Genomic DNA, 14944 nt, shown 5'->3' on the forward strand with positions numbered 1-14944 from the left:
CTGAGACCACTTGTAAGAGACAATGTCAGTTGTTGAGAATAAATTTTGTTGCTACTGTGACACGGTGCAGTAAACAGAAAACACAACAATGCAGTTGGAAATCACCTATACATCACAGTTCATGTTTTCTTGAACTTCAACCATGCTGTAAACTGAAATAGCATAAAGAATTACAATTACACATTCTCTTTGGAATGTTTGTATGATTCATGACACTGCAGACCGCAATCTATTTTGATCAGCAATAATTTTTTAATGTAGATAATTGGGCCAATTGTAGACAATTGTAGACAATTGTACTTAATCATTTACAATTTGTAGAAAGCAATGAGAAACGGTATTCTGTTGTGAAAAAGTGATGTTATGGTGAGTTTTTCCACATATTCTATTGACATTTTTACATTTTAGTCATTTGGCAGACGCTTTTAATCCAAAGCGACTTACAAGTGCATAGGTTCTACCACAAGTCGAAGCATCACATCCAGAACTAGGAAAATACACCTGGACTGCTGTTCTAAACATATAGTCGTCATCATAAGTGCAATTTATTTTATTTTTTTTATTTTATTTTATTTTTTTTTGGGGGGGGGGGGGGGGGGGTTAGACAGGGATAGGGGTATCAGAAGGGGGGGGCGGGGTAAATCAGGAGGGGGGACTAAGGTAGAGTTTGAAGAGGTGTGTTTTGAGTCTGCGTCGAAATAGGGGGAGGGATTCTGCTGTCCTGACAGTGGTAGGCAAGTCATTCCACCACTGAGGAACCAGAACGGAAAACAGGCGTGAACGTGCAGCTCGACCGCCAGGTGCCCGTAGAGAGGGAATCGTAAGGCGACCAGAGCTGGCAGACCGGAGTGGTCTAGCTGGGGAGTAGGGAGTGATCAGGGATTGTATGTAATGTGGGGCAGTCCCCTTAGCAGCCTGAAATGCCAACACTAGGGCCTTGAATCGGAACTTTAATCAGCATTCAACAACGATTGAGAAGAATTTTAAGTTATCCTCACTTCATTTCCCATTTAACACTTTTTTCAGCAAATGACATTTTATGTGCAATGCTATCGCAGTCGACTAATGCTCTGGCCATTAGGATGTACTTTCCTCCTGCTTAGTTAATCATAAATAACACAGCTGACTATCTGTTTCGAAAAGTATATTGCATAACATTAAGCAAAGGATTATGTTTACTTCTATGGTCAGCATTAGCCCTTACAGCTAGTTGCATATTTTTAATTTTGACCAATTTCAGACTTGAAAAGGCAGTGCCCAATCTAGCAGAGCAAATACTCAAAAACACAGCAAACCATTCAAAGTGAGTTTTCTATTCAATTGACAGAAAATAGTAGATATCACATGGTAAACATTTCATAATTGCTATCGTGCTATTATGTTTTTTTCCCTTTATTTTAGGGATATTGATCATAGACACTTTTTTTCTGTTCTTTTATGTGACACACAGTGTGTGTTAGCTTATGACTAGGGGATCTATTGGTTATGTAGCTAATTTTGCCGGACCACAAGAGCTTCCTCTGTTAGCAATGTAATACACTTGCTAACTAACATACAAGCTTGGGTGTCAGGCAGTGCAACAAAAAAAACAATGTTTCTTCATAAATTAAACAGTTAATATTGCATTTGTGTGAGTTTTCTTTGCTTATATGTCATCCGCTTCATGCTTCAGATACGTTTCAAAATTAGATAGTTTATCATTGCATGTTAAGGTACAGAATGAGACTACAAAAAATGTAGTCCTGTGTACTATGACTGTTTGAATGTAGCATTTTTGCAAAACACAGTTTTGATAAAAACTGGCTTAAAATATTTTAATGAAATAAATTGTTATATCTGTGTAGTCACTAACCCACTGCTTGCTATACATTTTAATTGGTTTGATTATGACAGTGTTTTAATCCATACTAGATATGAAATAATACAAATCAACCCTTTTCAGATATAGCAATAATACTTCCCACAAATTTCTACTTCTTACCAGGTAGCTATCCCACAATAGCTTGCATATGAATGCTTGGTGAAAAGTGACTCTTTTGTTTCCACCCAAACTACCCTCCCTCTATCTGTCATGGGATGACAGCGGTAAAATCATAGAAGTTGGTAAGTGAAGAAATCAAACAATGTTTTAAATTCCACTGACAGACACTGATTTGACAAACTGGTGTTAGTCTAACTTAACAACATAATGATGGAATCAACAATGCAGTAATTGAGAAATGAACAATGAGTTAACCAAAATGTGTAAATCCAATGTGTCATTATACTGAAGCAGACACTAGTCTGAAGGCAGCATATACTAGCCTAGCTACAGGAATCTCTGCTATACAATACAAATTTTTACGAGCATACTGTGCCAACTGTATGATATCATTCCACTGTATCGTTCTGTGAAGCGTCATTTGGAATACAGTAATAGTATGTAATCTCATACTACTGTACTCAGTTTCTAAAATAAAAGGCACAGTAACATGCCCATATGTCAGCATTTTTTGTGGTTAATTTATTATCGGGATCACCTTCGTTGAACAAGGCAACTTACAAACTCTCATTCAAACTGGAAGAATGAGATGCCATGTCATAACCGGGTACATGGGATGGGATGACCATTTTTAATAGAAGTGTCAGTGAAAGAGACTGGCTAAAGATAATTTTAGCATTTCTGCTTGCAAAAATCCTGGGCTGAAAAACATTGCAGGGTGGTGCAGTGGGTAGCACTGCCGCCTCACAGCAAGGAGGTCCTGGGTTCGAATCCCCATCGGCCGGGGCCTCTCTGTGCGGAGTTTGCATGTTCTCCCCGTGTTTGCGTAGGTTTCCTCCGGGTACTTCCTCCCACAGCCAAAGACATGCAGGTTAGGCTGATTGGAGAGTCCCTAGGTATGAGTGTGTGTGCCCTGCGATGGACTGGCGACCTGTCCAGGGTGTATTCCTGCCTTTCGCCCAATGTATGCTGGGATAGGCTCCAGCCCCCTGCTACCCTGTTCAGGATAAGTGGGTTAGGATAATGAATGAATGAATGAATGAAAAGAATTGCTCCGGGAGCTATCCAAATTTATTTTTAGCATTTCTGCTGCATTTATAGTGTGACAGATTTATGTTCGCTGTATATTCTGCTGTGTAGGGTGAGATCCACATAAGGGCGCTAGCAAACACACTGTCACAAGTTCAATGTCATCACCCTCAAAGTATACATTTTTGCTGAATGAAACGTCTTTTACATTGCAATAACATTATGCTGTGTTCGGAATAGCATATGCTTTTAAGGGTTTTCATGCACTTTGTAATGAACCAGGTTGATTATGGATCTGCATTGTATTGTAAATGTTATTCCTGATTTTGTGTGTAACAATGAGGGTGAGAACACCCATTGTAAGCAGTCCGGAGCAGATCTAAATGAGAACTGCATTAAGTGATATATTTGGGTATAAAACCATGGCCTGCAAAAGTGAAATATTCACTCAGACAAGAGATTTCTTGGAACTTAGAATATTTGGAATATTTTTTGTTGCAAAACGTTCTGTGTTGTGTTATGCAAGCCTAGTTATACACTGTTGGAAACTTAGTTATACTGACTTTTCTTACACACGGATGGGGGTAAAGCATTTTCTTTGCAACTAAATACCAAATATTAGTCAGAGACGGTTCTACTTGGGCTCATCGTGTTTGAGAGAGCCTATACAAAACTTAGATAATGGCATTTCTATGTACAAGTACTTTTGTAGAAGTATACAACGGTGAAATGGACAACAATGATAATTCTCCCAGATAAATTCTAACAACGTTAGAGTTAGCACATTTTTAGAATGAGAAATTATGTATTTGGTCCGCTGGGCACTGACATTAACTTATTTCTTGAAGTATGTGGATGCATACTACAAAAAATAGGTTATATAGATAGAATCATGCGTTTTAATGCTTTCCAACAGTATAACCTGTTACCATGGTGATTGAAAATTGCAGGCTGTAAAAACGAATGAATACAAAAAAAAACCTCACCTGCCCAGTCCTGGGCCGGTGAGACTTAACAGGCTAAAACTGTTTAAAGAAACAGCACACGTTGACCAGTGAACAAAGGCGAACACCATAGAAGGGGGAAAAACACTTGTTTCGAACAGCAGAATAACAAATGGCCATATCTCTTTCTTAAGCAAAAATAGTTTCTAATAGCCATAAACCTTATACTGTGACTTGTCATTTCAGAGACCGATAAAATATGATATCCATCTTTCAAACCATATCAATTTGTATGCGTAAGTTTGTTTGGGACTCCAAAATGTATGGCGAGTCTATCAATGTTTATTAGAGCTTGAAGTAGTCCCAATATTTTATTAAATTTCACATATTTACACCATGATTTGAATTTTTAAATGTAGGTGAATGGTAGATCTGATATTCAGGAATGCGATTCTGGTATTATCTCAATTTGACCAAATATAGATTTTGTAACAATTGCTGTTAAATGGCCAAGTGTGAGACATTTATCTGAAGCTTGTGCCAGGTTACATATTTTTATAATTCTCTCTGAAAGAACTTTCAGTACTATGGATTGACTAGATATAAATCCAATGTCCCTGTTTGTTTATCAATATAAAAATGCATTCAGTAATTTATAAGATATTACTGAGCTCTCAAAGCAGTTGTTATCAATGCATTGCATTGCACACACAATGAGATGCAAAATGGCACTGTTCTTCAATTGATTAATTTCTGTCAATTCATCTCTTTTCCCTTTCTAGTGCTTTTATTTTGCCATCTAGTGGTATAACAAAAGTACTGTCCTTATGTTAGGGAGCCACTCAAATTCAAGCTCAATTTGAGTCAGCGACTATATAGCAACATTTTTAGGACTGCAAAAAGGAAACCAAAAATCCAACCCAAGGGAACTGACCTGAACTGAAGTATTTATTAATCATCCTTGAAAGGGCCATCTACTTTGTGTGTCCTTGGTACATCCAACCACTTTCCTTGAATTTAATACTCAAATACGTATTGACTTTTTTACAGGGACCCATAGAGGAATAGCAAACTCCTATAACATATAAATGTTAAATAGCACCAGTAAGCAGAAGTATTGATCATTTTCAGCGAGCAGTCTTAGGTGCCCTTTAGCTATCATATTTTCAGGGTGATGTCCATTGCTCAAATTTTACATCATAGATGTTCGATAAGCTCTTTAGATGGTCAGATCTTTTCCAGTGCAAGCCAATTAAGGACCTTAAGATAGGATGACCAGATTCCCTGGAAGACCTGTACATTATACAATGATTATTATTCTACTATAATGGTAATTACAGTCTGAAAACCTGTTGAATTATAATATTTTCCAAGAATATGTCAAGAAATGTTAAAAGGGACAGAAATAACAAGGCTTTCCTGGGAGAAATTGGACCTGAGCCTGAGACCTGATGATAAGAACAGTACAGTACGTCCATTTAGCTGCACTCATTCTTCTGTGGTCTTTGTTAAAACCAGGCATTGTAGCACAGTCCTGTGGTCAACGTGGTGACCGGACAAACAAATTGACTGCTGAGGGTTTACATTATGTTACATTGCACTACAATCTTTTATCAGGTACTCTTATTCACAATTTACAATGGAAGAGAACACAAGCATATCCACCTCATTTACTTGAGCAACATTTTCAGACCAGTGAGTGTATGTGCATCATGACTAATCACTAAATATGAGTCAACGTATGTCAACATAGAACAATAACACAAATACAAATAATATATATGAATAATACAAAATTTCATGCAAATCAAATACATATTAATATTAATTGGTGATCACACACACCAGATGTTGTGATGACTGGGTTATCATACCACAGATTAACAGCACTCTGGGGGAAGCTTTGGGAGAAGAGATATATTGAGGTAAACCTATTCAACTGTGTGCTTGCAGTGATGCCCCTGGACTACATTTATAATAGCATCAGCATAATACCTCCATTGCATGCCTTTTGTAACAGGATGCGCTTTTCATTAATCCCTACTAGCATCATTTAAAGAAACTCTAATATGATATGTTTCCTCATGTAATATTGAGAGTGAATGAATGACTTTTATGGTTTTCTTTAAGGTTTTTATTGTTTACCCAGTCCTCACACAGATATACAGTAAATTTAAGCTAAGCTAAGAATTGTGTATGTCTCAACCAATACAGCATAATCTTCTGAAATGAAAATTATTGTAGATTAAGATGTAACAATTTAAAATGTAATCTCTCTGAGTAATACAAAAACATAGGTATATTGGCAGATCAAAATAATTCACCACCTGTTTTTTTATATAAAAACTGCAGCAGAATAATATTTCACTTTGTAGGTTTTCAAAAAGTATTTGAGCAGCAACCCCACTTAATTCTAAAGACCCATGTAGCAAAAATATGGGCAGTTCAAAATATCTAACATTAGACATTTAAGTGAACTACAATCAGGCTATTATATACATTAAGTGCTCTTACTTAAGGCTCCAGTGTCTACTTCTCAGAACCATTTACAGCCATTTCAAGAAACACACACACACACACACACAGCGAGAGAGAGAGAGAGAGAGAGAGAGAGAGAGAGAGAGAGAGAGAGAGAGAGAGAGAGAGAGAGAGAGAGAGAGAGAGAGAGAGAGAGAGAGAGAGAGAGAGATACGCATAAGACAAAAACTTGGATACAATCATATACAGGTACGTACATATGTTACATGTATAAATTGGGAAATGTATGGACAAGTGCAATGTGAATCACATACAATAAGTCCAGGTTTGTCTGAATATAGCACTCACCTTCTCAAGCCCCTAATTACTTAAAAGTCATCCCTATCATTAAAACAGAAGGACATATATTTCCTCTGGGAAGAGACAGCTCCAGGGTTAAATGGCACATTCAAATATATCAATAACTTCAACTAATTGTATCGTTAGTAATTAGAAGTATAATCAATTATGAAACACTGTGTTCCAACCTTGGAATAAGGCACAATTTTCTAAAATAATTCAGAGCATACACAATTAAACCATAAAACTGTGTGTGCTCTAGAATAATGAATTTGACACTTGTGCTTACCTTTTGTGTGAAATTATACAGTAGCTTAATGTAATTATAATAAAAAGAAACTTGATCATTTGACCTCTACATTGTTGAACTGCAAATGATGTGCTTAATAGTCAGCTGTCACTTCCTATCTTAATTAATCCTAATAGACTATTGATGCAGCACAACTGTTAGGCTTTATAATTAGTATTGCAGTTTAGACCAGATAATCTAACAGGGCAGTCCAATTACTCTAGAGGAAATCAGAAGCTGTGAGAAGGTAATTGTGAAATGATCATGATTTTTTAAAATAATACCATGCCTTTATATTTAAAAAAATGCATGCATAAATACATGATGAGGAAGAAAGTAATACAATTTCAACGCCACTGCTTATCGCCGCTGATGATCTGCCACTTTAGCTGATTGCAGCTATCAATGGCAAACAAATCTGTCGAGCTGTCCATGCTCATATGATCTGACCTGATTCCTTCAGCTGTCACAATCTGTGAGAACGCTGCCATGCTTTGCTCTTAATTCTGTCAGGCTGGGGCATTTACATGTCTTTGTGTCGCATGTTAATAGGGCAATTAATAAAATATATGTTAATAGCATCTTAATCGTTTTACAGCAGCGGCATGACAAGGCAGTGGGAGAAAAGCATGTCACTGATATGAAATCTGTGGCTACTCGGAATAGCGTCGCCCAGAGCTTAGCATATGGCTCCCTTTCCAGCCTCAGTTGAGCTACATAATGGGATCGCACTGTTTATTTCCAAATTAGTGATGTCACTCCTCCTTTGTTTCCTCAGACCCTGAATAGCCTCTCCGAGACCACAGCAGGGAAATCACTGAACGGCCAATATCCACACATTAAGCATTATTTAGCCTCTACATTTTTTTTTTCACAATTAGGCAATCCAGGGATAATTGCCTTAATATTAATCTCAAAAGTTAGTCCCAAATGAAACATTAAACAAGTGCACTTTAAAAGATTCCCATTTTTATTCTAAATGAGCACTAATGAAATAAGTATTCTTAAAGTACATTTTAAAAGGTTACAGGAGAATAATTATCCAGAAAGAGAATAAGAATCAAAACAACATCTAGTAAAACAGGCCTATGTTTAGGAATAACATTATCTGTCAACAGGAATTTAATGTACCTCATGGCGTGTAGTCATTCAAGTTTTGCATCAGAATGTTGGGAATGCATGCATGATTTAATAAAGCTTGTGACAAAATGTTTCAAGATTTTATTAGCAACACTGAAAATAACAGTTGGCATTCATTGAGATGGAATGCCATTGTATTTTAACATTCAAATAAATACTAAATACATTTTTCTTTTAGATTAATTTTCTATTCAATAATAATAATAGAATGCCCCCATAGCTTGATTTGTATGAACACAAAACAAAACAACAAAAACAAAAAACAAAACAAACAAAAACAGAACCTATTACAGAAGGACAACATTCTATTCAACTTCATACCAACAATTATTCCTAAAGGTGGCCACTCTAATTGATAAAAAATTTCTCATTGGGCAGACAGCATTAGCAAGACGGTGTATTTGGTGTTGTTTTATTAAAAACCTGGCAACAGTTTCTGTGGCAGCGGCATTCGTGCCGAGACACAGAGATGCCAAATGACTCATGCAAAAATGACCTGAGGGAGGCAGCAACGAACAAATATCAGCACAGCACTCGCTCACAGAGTGCATATTAAAGACCATTTACATAGCAAAATCTAATTACCCCTCTCTCTGAGAAAGCATTTGATCTCAGACTTAAGCAGTACAGAAAATATTATTGAGAAAGTAAGCTACTCTCAGATGAAGGTGGCTTACCGAACAGAGGACTCAGCTTGTACACAATTCAGTCTCCTTTTAATTATGTTCTACTCCCAAATAAAGGAACAGTGATTTGTTTGTCTCGAGAGGACTTGGCGGTAGTCTGTTAAAAAAAAAAACCCTAGGAGAGGACTTTTTGGACAACTGCGAGGCAACAAAGTCATAGTGCTTCCTTTCTTCCATATTAAAGAAAATGGTGATTAAATAATATCCCCTGCCAAAGCTTTTTTTTCACCTCAAAGAATGTGGTTTCTCCATTTTAGAGCATGGTAGCACATAATCAGTTTCTCAGCAATTACTGTGTGTGAATATTTTGTGCGGAATGCCCCAGACTAGAGATGCTTGGATAAGGAAAATATATTTAGTAGGACAATAAAAACTCACTTCTTACAATTATTACATTATTACACCTTTTGCATCATATTTTAAAAGAGCATTTACATTTCTTGGTATTATTATGGCTGCTTGTAATATGAAAAGCAGTAATTGCTTTTCTATTCTACTTCACTCTTTACAGTATATATAGCACATAAGACATGAATATTCATCATTTACTTTAAGAAGCAGGGATAATGCCACCTATAATATATTTGTTGTCATCATTATTGCTTGAAAACGCCCAGAGTTGAACCAGTAATTGAACCAGTATACATTACCACAATATATGCATGCCGTACATGCGATCTTGTACAATTCTTTATTTGAAGCGTTTTTGTTTTATGTGCATACATTATGTATGGCCGTGTCTGAATTTGTATTACCTGTATGGTCATGCTGACAAATCTGACTCAGACGTAGGATATATATGCAATAAGCACTACCATTTCTCACCGAGTACTGCGCTTAAAGCAAAGGACACATCTGCATTCCATGTACATTTCATATTTATATACATACGTGCCTCTACGCTTCTGCAGCACTCCTTTTGAACATTGTGACAATTTTCAATGCCACACCAATTTCAGACTCCATAATCTACTGGATGTTTTTTCATTACATGAATGACCATTGAGTCTCTCTAACTTGCCCTTATTTCATATGACAAGATTAGATCTTTCTGAAAATAACAGCAGGAAAGGTCTAGCCTCTTTGTGTTCTTTGTTCCCTCACTTTCAGAAATTATATGTAATTGTAGTCACTCCATGAAGATTTTTAGCTCTGACCTTTAGTGTGCAGTAATATAGAAATTGATGGGAAGCAGATAGCCTGCCCAAACCTCCTCACCTGCATCTCAATCCTATGCAATTGGCGCAACCTTATCAGCCTATTTTGATATTTTTGTGCATTTCCACACATGCAATTAGACCTCCATCAAGAAGCGAATTTTGCTCCTGTGAAATTATGATTCAGTGCACAAGACCCTTGTTCTGGCTTCAAAATTGATGCAAAATTGATGAAACTTCCAAGTGAAATTGCCTTCTTTGATCTTCACAGTCTTGAAATAACATTGCCAAAAGCTGCGATTTCTGTAAACTTCCCTCGAAAAAAGGAGTCGGACAGTGTTGCCACGTCGACTCAGTGCACCAATGAAAGACGTTGGGCTTTCTTTAGAAAAAAAACAGACCAAAGAGAAGAGGAAAATATACCAAGCTCTGAAAATTACCTTTTACAAGTAAACTTCAAGTAAACTCCAGTGAAAAATTACCTTTTTCCAGCCAGTCTCACACAAAAACTATTATCTTCTCCATCTGAGATTCCTTCTTTCACCTCTTCGATGTTTATTTCTTTATTCCTATACAGGGCCTTGCCTTGATGTTAAGCAATATAGTTTTAAGTTGAAAATGTCAAAAGGCCACAGAACGAAATTGATGGAAAATTTTTCAGGGCTCTATATTGATATTTGCAGAAGCCTGTGGATTTGCTTTAGTGACACAGACCTTGCGTGCAATGCTGGTGCTTTGAATTCCATATTGCCAAAACAGCATGTTTCTGGGCTTAATGGCTTCCCAAGCAAAGCTATCAAGGTGACATGGTGATAGCTTTTGGGGTGCGCTTCACCAGTGACAGACTGGTAAAGGATACCCTCCAGAATTCCTTTAATGCAGTTTGAAGTTTCATCTCCTGTTAAACAACACGGGAGAGTTTTGCTGCCGTCTCAAAGCTACTGCGAGAATGTGGCCCTCAGTCTGCACAGTGTGGCGGTAGATTGCCGATTTCCATAGCTGAGCTGGCTCCCCGTAAACTCTGCCAGCTTCCCTAATTACTGTGTCACCAGGACTGCTGCCCCCCGTGCAACATATGCTTCCGTAGAACTGTAAAAATCTAGAAAAATAATGCTGCCCGGCGAGGTTACAGGCTCAATTTAATTCAGGCAGGGTTCAGGCAAAGAATGAGAAGCACAGTATGCTGTCCTGATATATTCCCCCCAAAAGATTACAAACAAACAAACATAGTTAACTGAACCGTATATTGATCATAATCAAGCCTAATAGAGACTCATTTGCTTCCTCCATTTTGGATTAAGTGGCTATTTATGTAAATGAATGGGGCTGGGGTAGGGCGCAAGAAGATGGAGACTGAACCAAACAAAGGCTGAATCTCAGCCACACTTTATGCCTTAATGTACAGTGGGCTCCAGAATTATTGGAGCCCTTAATAAAAATGGAGAAAAAAGGCTGAATATAATAAACAACATGGATAATGATCTATATGTTCAAACATATGGGAAAACTATATTACATTACATTATTGGCATTTGGCAGATGTTCTTATCCACAGTGACGTACATCAAAGTGCAAAGTGCACGCCCATAACCAATCATAAGTGCACTGAAAGACAATTAGTACAATTAGTACTAATTGTACAATTTCAAGTGCAATTTCAAGTGCTAAATACTTTACAATAGTTTACAATAATTTACTCCATGTTTCAATGTTTTTTATTTAGTAATGTAATTTTTTCTGAAAACCATATGTGCCAAAATTATTGGCACCCCTAACAATTGTAAATAAAATCAAACAAATTGAAATTGGCAATACAATTTTTAATCTAAAGGAACTATATTGTGACATACCATCACTTCCTGTTTCAGGAGTATAAAAATGAGGTAACAAGCACAGAAAATCCACTTGTCAACCATCAGCATGGGAAAAGCCAAACAACTGTCAATTCAGAAGACACTGATGGTAATTGACCATTACAAGTCAGATAATGGGTACAGAAAAAGGCAGAAATGGGTAAACATACCGCTTAGCACTGTACAGACAATAATTAAAAGGTATAAGATATGGAATGGTTGCAAACTGGCCAGGAAGAGGATGCAAGTGCATATTATCCCCATGGATGGTTAGGAAGAGGTAACCAAAGGATTGCAGTATAAGAATTGCAGAGATTGGTTGTGTCTTGGGGCCAAAAAAAACCCCATAAAATGGCACCTCCTTACCAACAAATACTTTGGAAGTGTGGCATAAGACAGTCCTTATTGAGCACAATAAACAAAACCAAGCGAGTTTGCCAAACCTCATTGGAATTATGACTGGAAGAGAGTGCTATGGTCAGGTAAGAACATTTTGGCCATACAAACAATTGACATGTTTGCCAGCAAAATGGAATACATACAAGGAGAAGCACCTCATACCTACTGTCAAATATGGCAGTGGGTCATTGATGTTTTGAAGATGTATTGCTGCCAGTGGTCCAGGGGCACCATTTGAGATCAATGGCACAATAAATTTAACAAAGTACCAGAAAATCTTGGCAGAAAATATGGTTGCCTCTGCTTGCAATCTGAGACTTGGTCATAGGGAGATTGTCCAACAGGACAATGACTCCAAGCATACATCAAAATCCACACAGAAATTGTGAAGTAAAAACAACAACTATGTTCGGTGGTGGCCATCTCAGTCTACAGACTTAAATCCATGGTCTGATCTGAAGAAATTGGTACGATATCAATGATTCAGAAAAGTTCTGCATGGAGGAATGGTCAAAAAGCCCTCAAAATGTGTTCTCTAGCTGAATCACAAATTATAGGAAAAGACTCAAGGCACAATCTTTTAGTTTACAGCATTTTCTGTGCATATTTATCAAGGGTGCCAATAATTCTTGAGCCTACTGTATTAGGGTAAGCTGAGATTGATGCAGTGGTTTGGCTGCTGCAGTGGCTCAGTGTGATCTACCCAACATTTTCCCTAATTGTATTTCCTGCAATAGGGTTTCCTAAAAAACTATATTTAATTTTGTTGGGTGTTCAAGAGCATTGGACCATCTCCTCATTTAATTCCCATGACCTTTCACCTGTTGTAAACCTGGGCCATAACAGGTCTAATCTTGGTAACTAATTCTTTTTCATTCCTAACCTCGGTCCTTTCAGCACTCATAATGAGGAATTAGAACACACTTATGAAATATTATGGAGCCTAATCAGAAAAGCAAAGCAGATTTTAGCACAGGGGGGCTTTAAGCAGATCATAAATGTTAATCATTTTATATGTGGAACCTGAGCACTTGGGACCTCTGAATTGTGGCTTAGAGCAGGCTACACTTGTCCTATGAGGACATTGTTGTTTTTTTTAACAAGCAGCAAGAAATCCAATTATTAGTAACGACTCAATGATTTCCCTTCCGGTTCTGTGGCACAAAGCCACAGATCTATGGACAGAAATGTATTATGATACATTTTTTTGCAATGTTGGATTCACTGGCCATCAATCCAGCAGAGGTCAAGGGTGGAAGATGGCAGGAGAGGAGGCATGTGAGCAGACTTTGACTGGCGCACGGCAGAACCTGAAGGGGACAGGGCTAAGCAGCCATTTTCAAATGCTTCAGTTTACTTTGCTAGGCAATCAAGGAGGTCATCATTTAGGCCATTATTTACAATGCTCCTGTGGATAACTGGCCTTGAAAGACAAAAATTCTAATCAAATGTGACGCTGACATAAGTTAATGAAAGGGGAGTCTTGGCCTTCTTGGTGCACCTTGACATCAAAAAATGAATCCAAATCCATGAGTATACCATTGCATAATCACAGAACTCCTAGAGGCACATATTGAGATATTATGCAAACATTGTTCTAGTTTCACACTTTTTTAAAAAAGGACCAATTATTCCTCCTGTCTGCAGTATGTTTAGTTATTATGGATACCAGTGGATATAAGAATGCAAAAACAGGGATGTAATATAGTCAATAGGGATTCCATTTTGAATAGAAAGTGGCCTTGTCATTTTACTAGAATGATCCAGATATTAAAATGCCTCCACCACTCATTACTCAAATTTCATATTTCCTTTACTCTAAAAGCCTTGTAAGCTTCATCAAACTAATCTGAGTGGACAGCCACCAAACATAATCTATTCTGAGTTTTCCATTTGTGAATTTGTAGGAGTAGGTGAAGTCTTTTGGCAATAATTAACTTGAAGGTATGCCAGTCTATATTAACACATGAGGATTAAATTTAACACTCAACTTTATAACGTGCCGCCAGGAAACCTACTGTGCTAAAGCCATGATAACCTGAGGTATCTCTTTCATTATTGCCTAATTAACCTGCTAATAGCCACGTCCTTATACCACCGTCTCTTTAATTATCAAGCATGCTGGCACTGCATTCACGTAAAGATTAGTTATATGTCAGTCAGCTCTCAGTCTTATCGCATTTTTGATGAAATATCATCTTTATGCACTCGGTCTTAATGAAAAGCGGCCTCTCGATTCGCAACACTTTTCGCAGTGGAGGACTACCCGCGACTCTTTGCTATTACTAAGCGAAAAAAAGGGACCAAAGTGGAGCCTGGCTGAGCGTAGGCGCTCTCTGAGACAGTGCAAGGCCTGTGTGGGTTGCTGTGAACGTCTGCTTGACCATTAGGTTTCATTCGCGGTGGGGTGAGGGCGCAGAGAGACTCGTCTCTCGACCCTCCAAAGGCCCTCCAGCGGTGTCAAACCACACAAATCGCAGCGGAGCAAGGAGGCAGTCATTAGTGTTAATTGCTACTGAGGACCATTCTCTGATCCATGGCCTCCAACACGGACTCCAACATTCAGACGGAGATCCTATATGATTTCAGCGGAGGGAGGGAGGTTATAAATTGGTTTGAATTGGGTAGCAAAAGCAAAGGATGTGGACT

Source organism: Conger conger, chromosome 4 (assembly GCF_963514075.1).
Source record: "Conger conger chromosome 4, fConCon1.1, whole genome shotgun sequence".
Lineage (NCBI taxonomy): Eukaryota > Metazoa > Chordata > Actinopteri > Anguilliformes > Congridae > Conger > Conger conger.